The 13,137-nt window shown below is 43.9% G+C and overlaps 2 long non-coding RNA genes across 5 annotated transcripts in view; both read right to left on the minus strand.

Moving 5' to 3' along the window:
• LOC108520416 (uncharacterized) overlaps positions 1–5,645 on the minus strand; it is a 7,283-nt gene extending 1,638 nt beyond the window's left edge. The window contains exons 1-4 of one of the 3 annotated variants that reach the window (XR_001882909.1): positions 5,599–5,635; positions 3,036–3,234; positions 2,756–2,923; positions 1,174–1,304 (exon numbers count right to left, since the gene is read on the minus strand). This is a non-coding gene — a long non-coding RNA (uncharacterized LOC108520416). Of the gene's footprint in view, positions 1–1,038; positions 1,305–2,755; positions 2,924–3,035; positions 3,235–5,598 lie in introns of those variants that run through there. The other 2 variants (XR_001882907.1, XR_001882908.1) reach the window with 2 other exon arrangements.
• Positions 5,646–5,667: 22 nt separating this feature from the next.
• On the minus strand, positions 5,668–11,733 carry LOC108520417 (uncharacterized). 2 transcript variants are annotated; one of them, XR_001882911.1, is made up of 4 exons: positions 11,655–11,728; positions 10,538–10,818; positions 9,569–9,762; positions 5,668–5,705 (listed from the first exon to the last, which is right to left on the minus strand). It is a non-coding gene; the product is annotated as an uncharacterized LOC108520417 (long non-coding RNA). The 2 variants fall into 2 exon arrangements; XR_001882910.1 differs by lacking the exon at positions 10,538–10,818 and having other exon boundaries at positions 11,655–11,733.
• Between the last annotated feature and the right edge of the window lie 1,404 nt (positions 11,734–13,137).

A 13,137-nucleotide genomic window follows, 5' to 3' on the forward strand; every position in this document is an offset into this window, starting at 1 on the left:
TTTTTTTTTTTTTTTTTGAGAAAGGGTCTTGCTCTGTTGCCCAGGCCAGAGTGCAGTGGCATTGTGATCTCAGCTCACTGCAGTCTCGACTTCCTGGGCTCAAGCAATCCTCCCACTTCAACCTCTTAAGTAGCTGGGACTACAGGCATGTGCCACCACACCCCGCTAATTTTTTGTATTTTTAGTAGAGATGGGGTTTTGCCATGTTGGCCAGTCTGGTCTCGAACTCCTGAGCTCAAGTGATCCACCTGCCTCAGCCTCCCAAAGTGCTGGGATTACAGGCGTGAGCCAACACCTCTACTTTATGCTTTCTTGTTGAAGTAGACTGTATTCGTGATTCCCCACCCACACCCTCTTTTTGGATATCTGGCCCCTCCTCAAGTCTTTCGAAAGGGCAGCACTGCAAATCCAGGGACAACTAGGGAACTCCCACCCCCACTGCTAGACAGATCAGATTCTCTATCCTGCTAATCAGAAATGACACAGACGGTGTTTGATAGATTTTTTGCAGAGAAGCATCTGTATGGAAAGATCCAGTAACACTGGGACCAGGGGTACCACCAGGGCAAGTCAAAGCCTCAGAGGCTGGAGAAGCCTGGACCATCTGCAGAGCAAGGCACAAGCCTGGAGCAGAAATCCAGAGTGAAGGGACGCAGGAGAGAAAAAGAACCTCCCAGCCCAGTCCTTCCATGCTGTGGTCATATTTTGAGTTCTGTACTTAGATGTCTGTGAGATTGCCTATTGTATTCTTAATACAAATCCCTCTTAACCCAGCCTAGAATAGGTTAAAGTAAATGTAATGACTTGACTTGGCTGGAGTGCCGTGGTGCAATCACGGTTCACTGCTTCCTTAACTTCCTGGGCTCAGGTGATCCTCCCACTTCAGCCTCCCGAGTAGCTGGGACTCCAGGCATGAGCCACCACGCCCAGCTAATTTTTTGTATTGTTTATCAAAATGTTGTATTTTTCAGAAGAAATCTTATATATAATATATTGAAAACCACTGATTGCTTTTCCTTTGTCTTTTTTTCTGTGAATGTGTGTTTGAGTCCTTTGTATTTCTTCTTTTACACAGGATATGGGCTGTTTGAAAAGTATTTCATTTTCTTCATTATCATCATTCATTTCAGCCACTTCAGATTTTCATCTCCCCAAAAATGTTCATGTACAAACCGGCGTGGGGCCCTGGGTATCCACAGTCTTCCCAGGAGTGTCAGGAGCACCTAAAACCTTTTTCTTCTTCTTACGTAAAACCTGGCCTTTTGTAGATGTCCAATAACTTGATTTTGAAGTACTTCCGTTTTCTGTAAAATCAAAGAAGGAAAATCATAATCAATTCTTTTTAAGTTATTTCTTCCCAAGTAATCTTTCCTTTTTTTTTTTTTTTTTTTTTTATTTTGAGACGGAGTCTCACTCTGTAGCCCAGGCTGGAGTGCAGTGGCACAATCTCAGCTCACTGCAAGCTCTGCCTCCTGGGTTCATGCCATTCTCCTGCCTCAGCCTCCTGAGTAGCTGGGACTACAGGCACCCGCCACCACGCCTAGCAGCTAATTATTTTATATCTTCAGTAGAGACAGGGTTTCAACGTGTGTTAGGATGGTCTCCATCTCCTAACATGATTTGCCCGCCTAGGCCTCCCAAAGTGCTGGGATTACAGGCGTGAGGCATGGCACCCGGCCTGAACTTGTGTTTTAAAGTCACTGCAGGCTGGGCACAGTAGTCCCAGCACTTTGGGAGGCCAAAAGGAGTGAACCGCTTGAGCCTAGAAGTTTGAGACCAGTCTGGGCAACATGGCAAAACCCCATTTGTACAAAAAAAAAATACAATAAATTAGCCAGGCGCAATGGCACCTGTGGTCCTAGCTACTCAGGAGGCTGAGGTGGGAGGTCGAGGCTGCAGTGAGCTGAGATCCACCACTCCTCTCCAGCCTAGGCGACAGAGTGAGACCCTGTCTTAAATAAACAAAAACAAAAACAAAGTCACTGTTTTGGGGTTTTCTGGATGAAAACTTTGTTTCCATTAAAAAAAAAAAGTGGAGACAGTATGTATTACTGATTCAAAATGGTAACCAGATGCTGAGAGTAAGTAATTGTATCTATTGTTTCAAAAACCAACCTCACGATTATAAAAAGTTAGTTTTATTGGATTTTTTTTAAGCTGTGCTGAGTCACTCAGGTCTGTCACTTCCAAGCCCATGTTTTACTACATTTTAACCCTATTGGGAAGAAAAACTGCAACTAAGATTATGATCCCTCCTGAGATGAAAAGTTTCACGCATATACACCACACATACCCCCACCACAGTCTGATGACACAGTGACCCAACCTTAGGCAAAAGGGTACCACTGCCAGCAAATGCATTTTTGTCTTTATTTCTTCTAATTTTTTTTTCCTTTATTTCTCTAAAAGCAGCAAATTCATTTAACATTTTACTGAGATTCTCAACTGCTGCCATTTGGTGTGTATAGCAAATTGTTTACAAAGTCACTTTTTTCCATTTTTGATATTTTAATGAAAATTATGTTCTTCAGTTTTAAAGCCCTGTCCTCTCCCAAAGGAAGATGAGTTACAAACTACCAGGTAATGATTATTTAGGAAAATAACAAAAGCAAAAACAGCTTTTAAACCCTTGTGAAACAAGGGTAAGAGTCCAAAGTCAAGATCCTTTGTGCTCAATGGAGGTGCTAGCTGCCTCAGACAGCATCAGCACTTCACCACCCACAACTTCCTCAACAGCTGGGAGCCATGCGCCCACCTGGGAGGCTTCCTGTTCCACAGGTTCCACTCTCTTTTGCCCCTCTACCCTTGCTGTTGGGCCTCGCCTCCAAATCTGCCTAACAAAGGCAGCGGAATCTTTAATACCATTCGGCTTTGTCCATGGAGACAGGATACTCTAGAAAGTTGAGAGGCTCCCTGGTCCAGCCTGGGGAAGGAAAAAATATACAATGTAGCATGGATGGGTTCACTTTCATGTCCACTCAGACACATGCTAATACTTATTAAATGGATGTATCAGATGCTTCAAAAGTCCATACCTGTAGTAGTACAAAAGTTGCTTGTAAAAAAGAAGCTGCAAAATGATAAAAAATTTCTGCAGCAGTTCAGGCTTGTGATGACAAAGCTGGTTCTGATAAGCAGTTATTGTGACAAGCACAGCAGCTTCCCTTGTAAGTCCTGTGTTCAAAGGGTTTCATTTAGACCACAGGAAGCTGGAATCCAGATTTAAAAGGCTCTCTGCTGACAAAATGTGGTATATCCATCAATGGGCTTCTACTCAGTAATGAAAGCAACAAACTACCAAAACATTTTATATGTCATGGACCAACCTCGAAAACATTAGCTAAGTAGAAAAGCCAGACACGAGACTGCATATTGTATAATTCCATTGATTTGAAATGTCTGGGGAGGGGGGAGGGGGGAGGGATTGCATTGGGAGTTATACCTGATATAAATGACGAGTTGATGGGTGCTGACGAGTTGATGGGTGCAACACACCAACATGGCACAGGTGTACATATGTAACAAACCTGCACGTTATGCACATGTACCCTAGAACTTAAAGTATAATAATAATAAAAGAAAGAAATAAAACAGAATGCTTAAAAAAAAAAAAAAAAAAAAAAAAAGAAATGTCCACGAGAGGCAAATTCAGAGAGACAGAAATGGGCTGATTTACCTCAAGAGTCAGGGATTCAAGCTCTCTAGACTAGATGTGATACATAAGAAAAAATAAGAAAAATAAGGAAAAGAAAAGCAATCGAAATATAAATAAATGAAAATAATACTTCCAGATTATAAAGAAAATCACATTCTTTTTGTAATAATTTGGAAGATAAAATATAAAGAAAATCTTTAATGCTGACACTCAAAACATTCTGGTTTGTTGCTTTTATACTTTTAAGCATATAAACATTTTAAAAGTAGAATCATAATATATAGTCTTTTGTCACTTACTATGTTTTGGGCACATTTCTATGGCAGTAAATATATCCTTAGCATCATCATTATAATAGTTGGATGTATAATAAGTTAATCATTGCCTCCCCAGTGGTAAATTTTCTTATATGTACATTTTAATTGACTCAAGCAAGCATTTTTGGACTGAATTTATAGAAGTAGAATTTCTGGAGGAAGATAGCATAAAACAATTTTAGGGTTTTTAATAGAAATTTTCAAATTATCCTGCAGGAAAATTGGTTCAGTTTCTACTCCCACCAACAGGGACAGAGCTCCAGTTTCTCCCTTCCATTTGTCCTCCTTGCTGGTCTTTAATCAGAAAATCTCATTGTTTTTGTTACATTTCTTTGGTTTCTAGTCCTTTTGAACCTTTTTAATATGTTTATTGACCATTTTATTGTTGTGGGAAGCGCCTGTTTCTCTATTGCCTACTTTCTAACAAAGCTCTCAAGTCACATTTCACTTAATTTTTATCCTGCTGATTGAAAGTATTTTAACTTAGCGATTTTAATGTAAACTGGAGCAGGGCAGACTGTAATCATCTCGGTCTTGCTCTGTCACCCAGGCTGGAGTGCATGATCATAGCTACCGCAGTCTGGAACTCCTGAGCTCAAGTGATTTTCCTACCTCAGCCTTCCAAGTAGCTAGGACTACAGTGCGTGCCACCATGCCCAGCTAATTTTTAATTTTTTTTATAAGATGTGAATTTGCTATGCTGCCCAAGCTGGTCCTGAACTCCTGACTTCAAGTAATCCTCCCACCTTCGCTTGCCAAAGTACTGGGATTACAGGCATGAACTACTGCTCCCAGCCGAGAGCTCACTTTTATTTGCTAGTGGTGTTCTTCATATCTTTTCATATTTGAGGCTTCGGTGCTAGTGCTGAAGTATTACACTCACCATCCAAGGTTTACAGGACTTTAGTTTTAATATGGAACCGATGGAACTGTTTAGTTCTGTGTCTTTGCAGGTATACAAAATGTGCCTGCCAGGACTCTGCTTTATATCCATTGAAAGCAAGAAGTAATACAGTAAAACTTCACCTGGCTAGAGGCTTTGAAAGAATGGACTATTCTAGTTTAATTCTATTAACTTGGAAGCATGAAGATGAAAAAAATTCAAAACTTAAATTTCCTGTTGAATGCAATTTGAAAATATAGCCAATGATTTCACTTTTCTTCTCTAGTAAGTTTGGACATTCTGATCTACTTGGTGTTTTGTTATAGAACTCCTAGCGTGCCTGAAGATCCTTTTCTAAAACTTTAGATGTAAGAGAATGTAAATGGTATTGTATTAAGGGAGGAGACCACCCCTCATATTGTCTTATGCCCAATTTCTGTCTCCAAAGAAAGAAGAAGTAAAAACTAAAAGGCAGAAATGAAATCCACAGGCAGACATCCTGGCGCCGCTCCCTGGGCCTGGTAGTTAAAGATGGACTCCTGACCTAATTGGTTCTGTTATCTGTAGATTACAGACATTGTATAGAAATGCACTGTGAAAATCCCTATCTTGTTTTGTTCTGATCTAATTACCGGTGCCTTCAGCCCCCAGTCATGTACCCCCTGCTTGCTCAATCGATCACAAACCTCTCACATGCACCCCCTTAGAGTTGTGAGCCCTTAAAAGGGACAGGAATTGCTCACTCGGGGACTTGGCTCTTGAGACAGGAGTCTTGCTGATGCTCCTGGCCGAAAAAACCTCTTCCTTCTTTAACTCAGTGTCCGAGGAGTTTTGTCTGCGGCTCGTCCTGCTACAGTATGAGATGAGGCTGGATGAGAACTGATACTTGTAAATATACTTTTTAGACTAAATCTCTGATTGTCACTTGTTTTCTTATTTAACTTATAAAAATAAAACACATTGGGTGGAGGGTGGGAGTAGGAAGGAAATTTATGTCTTCTAATTGCATGTCATTGTTTCATATCAAGACAGAACATATAGTATCCCTGGCTTTGGACCTACAGAAGGAAACACAATTTTGCTATCTGCTGTATGCCAGAGGTCCTAAACACCTGGAGGGATTACTGCAGCACAGATATCTGAGCACTACTCCGGAGTTTCTGATTCATCAGGTCCAGGGTGGGGTCTGAGAATTTGTACTTATAAAAAGTTCTCAGGTGCTGCTGGTGCTGCTAATCCAGAGACTACACCTTTGAGTGCCACTCTTGTCTACTAACTGTAAATTGTAGAACTCCAGAAAAAAGCTTAGTTTGGTCTGGGATAAGAAGCACACAGGTTATGGAGCAAATGATGAAAGATTCAACCCTTGATCCCAGCCTACTCTGGAATTCAGGTAACAAGCAATACACTGTGACATAACACAATTCTTGGTTTTCATGATTCCAAATAATAGCCAAGTATCAAGTGAGAAATTCAGTATCATTTGCAAGGCTTAGAAAGGCCAGGTGATTCTCGAAAATGGGCCTTGTATTTGTTTTAAACCGGTAAAGAACTTCGAGTCCTTATTAAATTGAAACCTTTGTGGTTTTATTTTATTTTATTTTATTTTATTTTATTTTATTTTATTTTATTTTNTACTCTGGAATTCAGGTAACAAGCAATACACTGTGACATAACACAATTCTTGGTTTTCATGATTCCAAATAATAGCCAAGTATCAAGTGAGAAATTCAGTATCATTTGCAAGGCTTAGAAAGGCCAGGTGATTCTCGAAAAATGGGCCTTGTATTTGTTTTAAACCGGTAAAGAACTTCGAGTCCTTATTAAATTGAAACCTTTGTGGTTTTATTTTATTTTATTTTATTTTATTTTATTTTATTTTATTTTATTTTATTTTTTGAGATGGAGTCTTGCTCTGTCACCCAGACTGGAGTTCAGTGGCATGATCTTGGCTCACTGCAACCTCCGCCTCCCAGGTTCAAGTAATTCTCCTGCCTCAGCCTCCTGAGTGACTGGGATTACAGGCACCCATCACCACACCTGGCTAGTTTTTGTATTTTTAGTAGAGACAGGGTTTCACCATGTTGGCCAGGCTGGTCCTGAACTCCTGACCTCAGGTGATTCACCCACCTTGGCCTCCCAAAGTGCTGGGATTACAGGTGTGAGCCACTGCACTAGACCCAAAAGCTTTGTGTTTTTAAAGATATTAGATACGTTTCTTGTTTAAAAAACAATCTTAACAATAATGTAGGAAAATAAGAGAAATACTTTTCCAAAAAAGGGAAATCATTGTGATTATTTTATCTTATTGGAATATTGAACAATATAGTCTGCTTCATTAATCATCAAGCATGCTATGGATTTTTCAATTTTATAGAATTTGTATCTCAATTGAGCTAGTACTGGTAATTCTTGTACTCCATTTGAAGGTGAAAAATATAGACCAAACTCATAGACCTTGCATAGAAGCTGGATAATAAAGACAGCTCTGGAGGACCACATACACACACACAGACACACATATATATAAAGCATACACACATACATTTTTTAAAGTTTTAAAGCTTTTAAAGCAAAAGCTGGTCCTTCCCCCTCCCAGAGTGGGTGGGGACAGCGGTTTCATGGTCAGCTTTCCTTGTGATACCACAGATCCCTCTGGACATGCTGCTGCCTGGCCACGCCTCCTTTTGCTTTCATCTTTCTCATTGACCAATGGGCTTGGATCATTAAGGCCACACCCCTATTCTGCATTCTAGTGGGGCCCTGGTTACGCCTCCTCTGGCTCAGTCACACAGATGCCTGGTAGGTGACTGGAGGCATTTGGCAGTCATTGCTGGGATTTTGCTGATGTGGCACCAACCCTGCCTCCCTTCCCACCTCATGATGGCTGAAGAAACTCGACAGAGCAAATTGGCTGCAGCCAAGAAAAAGGTAAAACACACCAGGTCGTGGTCCCCCAACCCAGCCACAAATCCCCTCCAATGGCAAGACCACTACCAGAGTCCATACCACTCCTGAGGCACACCAGGCTGGGCCTCCCAACCCTGGCACCTCTGGGTTCCCCCCACCAAAGTCTTGTCAGTCAGACCTGACCCTTCAGCAAGCAGCCCAAGCCCTGCCCTCGCCAGTCACCACAGGGTGACTTTGGGCGGGTGACTCCTGGGGCCCCCCGGTCCATACTCGGCCCTTACCTCCCGCTGCCCAAAGCCCAACCTCCCTAGGTTCTTTGGGCTCGGGTCTCCAAGGACCTGGGTCCCCCAGCCCAAGCCCCTGCCCTCACCAGTCACCCTGGGTAACTTTGAGCTGGTGAAATCTGGGGCTCCCTGCTGCAGTCTCCGCCTCTCATCCTGCTGCCCCAATCCTGACCTCCCTGGGCTCTTTGGGCTGGTGTCTCCAAGTACCTGGTTCCTAGCCCTGCATCCCCCTCCCTGACTGTGAATCAGTGACTCAGGCATCATGCTGATGTGGCTCCCGCGTCCCCAGGAGGAGTGGAATGTAGTGATGTCACAGTCCCCCTAGGAACTGTCGTTACTGCTCCAAGACCGGCCTTTGATCTTACAACCTAGTCCCCTAAGTGTTCTCACCCCATTTCTGGCCCCTCTGCTAGAAGCATAAATTTCCAGCCAGAAGGGGAATGGGGACTATGGGACACGGAAGTGAGAGTTTTCAGGCTGCCTTAATCCCTTAACATAGACATTGACAGTGCGAAAACCTACACTTCCCCATGAGCTCAAAACATTAACAGTATCTCTGGGTGGCAATGGGAGAATGGGTCTGGTTTAGTTTTCTCCCAGACTTCTACTCTCCAGAGATACTTTAACATTTTTTTCTGAGTTTTTCACCTCATATTCTAATTCTCCATGGTTCTGGGACCAGACTGCCCTTCAGTCAGTGGTCTCTGGAGTGAGAGCTGCTCATCTTCTGTGGAATAGATCTTGAGAAACTAAACTTGACAGCTTGAATCTTCCTCATATCATCTCAACCTGGGGTACTTTGAGTGCCACAGGATAAATGTGAGACATCTTTCTGAAGCATCAGTTTCCCTTGATTCTCTTGAAAGAGAAAAAACATTAATGTACTTAGGGATGACAGTCATGTAGGTTTCTAAGAACCTCTCTGAAATGAGACCTCTCTGAAATGAGGCTTAAGTTGTTCTCTTTCTGATAAATTCCCAGCTTTAAGAGAAAGGCTGCCTTCTGCCATGAGGACACGTTGCTATAAAAGTTTGAGAGGTACTGGTGCACTTCTTAACACTAACAGATGTGTGAGGATGTATGACTCCAAACCACAGAGTGTACAGTTCCTGCCTCCTTAATGTTTACTGTTCTACCTCTGCCTCTGGTTTTGATCCCTGGCAGCTGCTGATTCGTGGCAAAACCCCAGAGCTTGGAGTCAGAAGACTGAGTTTAAGGTCCAGTATTGCCTTTTATTTTTTAAGCCATGATATCAGGCCCTCTCAGTCACTAAGTGATTGTGACAGCACTTTGTACAGTTGTTGGTGGCATTAAATCAGATGGTGTATAAAAGTATTTTGTAAAAACTGTAAAGGAGGATATGACTGTAAGGCTTTGTTGTTCTCATGTGTATTACTGCTCTTCTTTCCCACTCTTATTCAGCAGAGGAACAGCCCTGGTGTTCCAGCAGGAGCGAAGAGAAAAAAGAAAAAAAACAGCAGTAACCCTGAGACAACCACTTCTGGTGGGTTCTACTCACCTGGAGATGTGAGTCTTGGCTGGTCAGGCTCCTGGGCACAGGGGGCCCAAGGGGCAGTAGAGGGTAGTTGTTAAGATTGTGGAAGAACTGCCAGGTACTGGTTAAGAATTCTGGGCTTGAATCCTGCTTCTCCATATGCTAGGGATATGATTTAGGGCAAGTTGTTTGAGCTTTCTGGGCCTCTCTTTTCACATCTGTAAAATAGAAGTGGTGATGCTTGACTTCCATTTGTGAAGTTTAAATGTGATTTGTTACTGCTGTTGTTTTTATGTTAATCCCTAGAACATGGCCTGCTGTAAACACCCAGAACACCCAGTAAAAGGTCGTTGCTGTTTGATTTTCCTCATCCCCAGGCTCAAGGGGAAGCCAGGCCAATGAGAACAGCCACTTGCCATCAGGCTGTCCCTTTAGAAGTCACTGAAAGGGCCCCAGGGTGTGGTGAGGAGAGCTCCAGGCACTAGAATTAAGAGGAGATCTAACTTGCCACTAGCTTGCTTGGTGACCACAGAAAAATCACTTCGTCTCCTGGGCCTCAGTTTCCTCCTCTGTAAGATGATACTGGATAATATCAGTGTCTTTAAAACTTGTTTTTTAGCTGAAGCCCCCTTTGTTCAAGTTAACCCTTACTCAGAAGTCTGGTTTTTTAAATGGAGGTTGAGGTCTGGAGCTCTACTAGATTCATCGCCCACATCCTGGGCCTGAGGAGAGGGGTCCACTGAGTGTATTAAGAGCTGCATTGGTCAGATGACTCCCTTCTGTGACTGCATTTCTCAGGAGACTTTTCCGTCTATTTGTTCCTGCCCCTGTCAAGGCAGCAGGTGGCCGTTTGGAAGAATGGCACAGGCCATGGTTTTGATCTCTGCTCTTCTCCAACATTTCATTTCCCTGGACCCACATCTTCTTCCTTTCCTGACTTTCTTGCTTCTCTCTAAGCCACTTCTATCTTTCTTCCCCTGCCTTTGTTTTTACCTTTTCACCTCCTGTAGATTCAGGACATTTTGAAGGTGCTGGTGTCCAACTTTAACCATTCTGATGGGGTAGCGCTCTCCCATTGGACAAGTGGAAGGTGAGCTGTGCTGAGACCCCTCTGGCTTGCTCTCTCCAGTTGTGCCCCTGAGGTTTCTCTGGTTTGTGGGATACTTTGTCTCTGGATTATTTTATGTTGCTGCCATTAACTTTCAGTTTGTTTATGTCTTGTTCTTCCCCTGCTTGACTGATTGGGTGTTTTCCTTCCCTGCATATTTTATCATCTTGGAGAAAGTGAGACATACCTTAAAGTTTAAAAGTAATTTGGGAATAACATACAGAACAGGCGTGTGGGATTTGGGGCTTTTTTTTTTTTTTGAGACCGAGTCTCACTCTTGTCACTCAGACTGGAGTGCAGTGGCACAATCTCAGCTTACTGCAACCTCTGCCTCCCGGGTTGAAGCGATTCTCTTGCCTTAGCTTCCTGAGTAGCTGGGATTACAGGCACCTGCCACCACGCCCAGCTAATCTTTGTATTTTTAGTAGAGACAGGGTTTCACCATGTTGGCTAGGCTGGTCTTGAACTCCTGACCTCAAGTGATCCACCCACCTCCACCTCCCAAAGTGCTGGGATTACAGGCATGAGCCATCGTGCCTGGCCTGGGACTTGGGATTTTGAATGCTCAGTTTGGTACTCTTAGACTAAGAATGATGGGGGAAAAAAAAAAACAACAAGCAAACTTTAGGTTTTGCCCTAAAGGCAAAGATCTATAGACCACATAAAAGCTTGTGATTATTTTGAATTAATTCACTTTGGTTTAAGAGTAGGGAACATAGGGTTAAGAGAAAATGAGTTCACATTATAGTTAGAAGGACTGAAGCTTTTTTTCAGAGAAACTAACTGTAAAAGATGTGAGGTTAACCAATCAGATGAGTGACCAAGGCCCTAATCTCTTGAAAATCAAATGGACACTTAGCCATATTAATTTAACAACAAAGGCACTTTGCTAAATAAACAGTGGAGAGAATAGTTGAACAAGGGAGGGTGCAGACTAAGGGAGTCAGACTCCTCTGAAGGAGGCAAAAGAGAAGTTTGGAACATTCCAAATGTTCAGCTTACGGGGATGTTGGTTCCGAATGGACTCGAAGGTGGAGGAGGTGACATTTGAGGTTGGCTGGAAGATTAAAGATGGGTAACATTCATCCATATGGGGAGTGGGGGAGGCAGGGGAAGCGGTGAGCTCATGGCCATCCTTATGAACTCATAGAGCATCTTTCAGGTGCACAAGGAGCCTGGTGGGAGTCAGGGCATGGAGATACATGGGGCTTGGAGACAACCTCCTCTGGCTGTGATTTGGCATTTCCTCCATATCTAACTTGCCTAGGGGACTCCTGCCAAGCCAGAGGAGCAGGGCATGAATGGAGGCAGATCCTGCTGGAGATGGGCATGGGAAGGGGGACTGACAGAGCACCCTTGGCTGTTGTTAGAGAGTTGTTCAGCCATCACACCTGTTACCCCCAGTCGGTCAGATCTGTCCAGGTGCTGTGACTCACTTTGCCGGCTCAGAAGAGACACTGAATTTTACGGTGGGGAGCACAGGCCTAGAGGTGTCCTGCAGTCGAGTATTTGGCTTATGCTCTTCCAATGGTCCAGTAGTTTGGGGGTCTGCGGCCTGTTTCCCCATGCTCTGAGATTCTGTGCCCAGCCCAGTTCTCTCTGTTCTGGAAACAAAGGCCCAGATCCCCAGATTTCCTTCTTGGTGTTTGTTTTCCCTCAAGGGGGCTCCCATCTTCGTATTCAATGAGGCAGATGAGGCGGGATAGTGGGGCTAACTGTGGAGCAAGCAAGGGCACGGGCTGCTGGGGTGGGGGCTCTTCCCCAGTGTACATATATTATCTTGTAATAATATATGTATTATACAATTGTATAATTGTGAGTGTAAAAGTGTAACTTTTGTATATTCCGGGGGGTAGGGCCACCCCGTGTATCATGCCTAGCAGAGGTTGGAGCTGGCATATGGGGAGGAGGTTCTAATAATTATTTGTGGCTGGGAAACTTATTTATTGAGAGGACGGGACAGAGGAAGGAGGCGGGGATGCGGTCGTGGCTCCCTGGTGATGTGACTCCTGTTTATTTTGCTTTTTATTTTGGATAAATGGATTTAGCTATACTGCTCAGCCTGGTGTGTCTTCCCATTTCCCTCACTGGGTCCTGGAGTTGTGCCGCTGAACGAGGAGCCCCAGAGTGTCTTGAGCTTGTCCAGCTGGGCTGTTGGGGACCTTCCCAGCCTGTTACCTGTATGCTGCCTGGTGACACCTGGGGGATTCCATGGGGTTTGCCATGGTGCCTATGGGGCACAGTCCAGCCCTGACAGCCAACAGGCTCAGAAACCTGATCTAGCGGTGGCCGTGAAGGCAGGTACCGGCACCCAAAGGCACTGACTTCCATCCTCCCCAGCCATCTTCCGTTCTGTCCCCCTGCCTCCCTCTCCTGTCTGCATCTGGTGGCCTGTTCTATCTGTCCCTCCAGAGTGCTGGCTGCTCTGTAGGCTCCCTCCAGCCTGAGTTCATGGCCCTGCCCCCAGTGGCCAGAGCTGGCTTCA

This window comes from Rhinopithecus bieti, unplaced genomic scaffold (genome assembly GCF_001698545.2).
Source record: "Rhinopithecus bieti isolate Rb0 unplaced genomic scaffold, ASM169854v2 scaffold_52140, whole genome shotgun sequence".
NCBI classification, from domain to species: domain Eukaryota; kingdom Metazoa; phylum Chordata; class Mammalia; order Primates; family Cercopithecidae; genus Rhinopithecus; species Rhinopithecus bieti.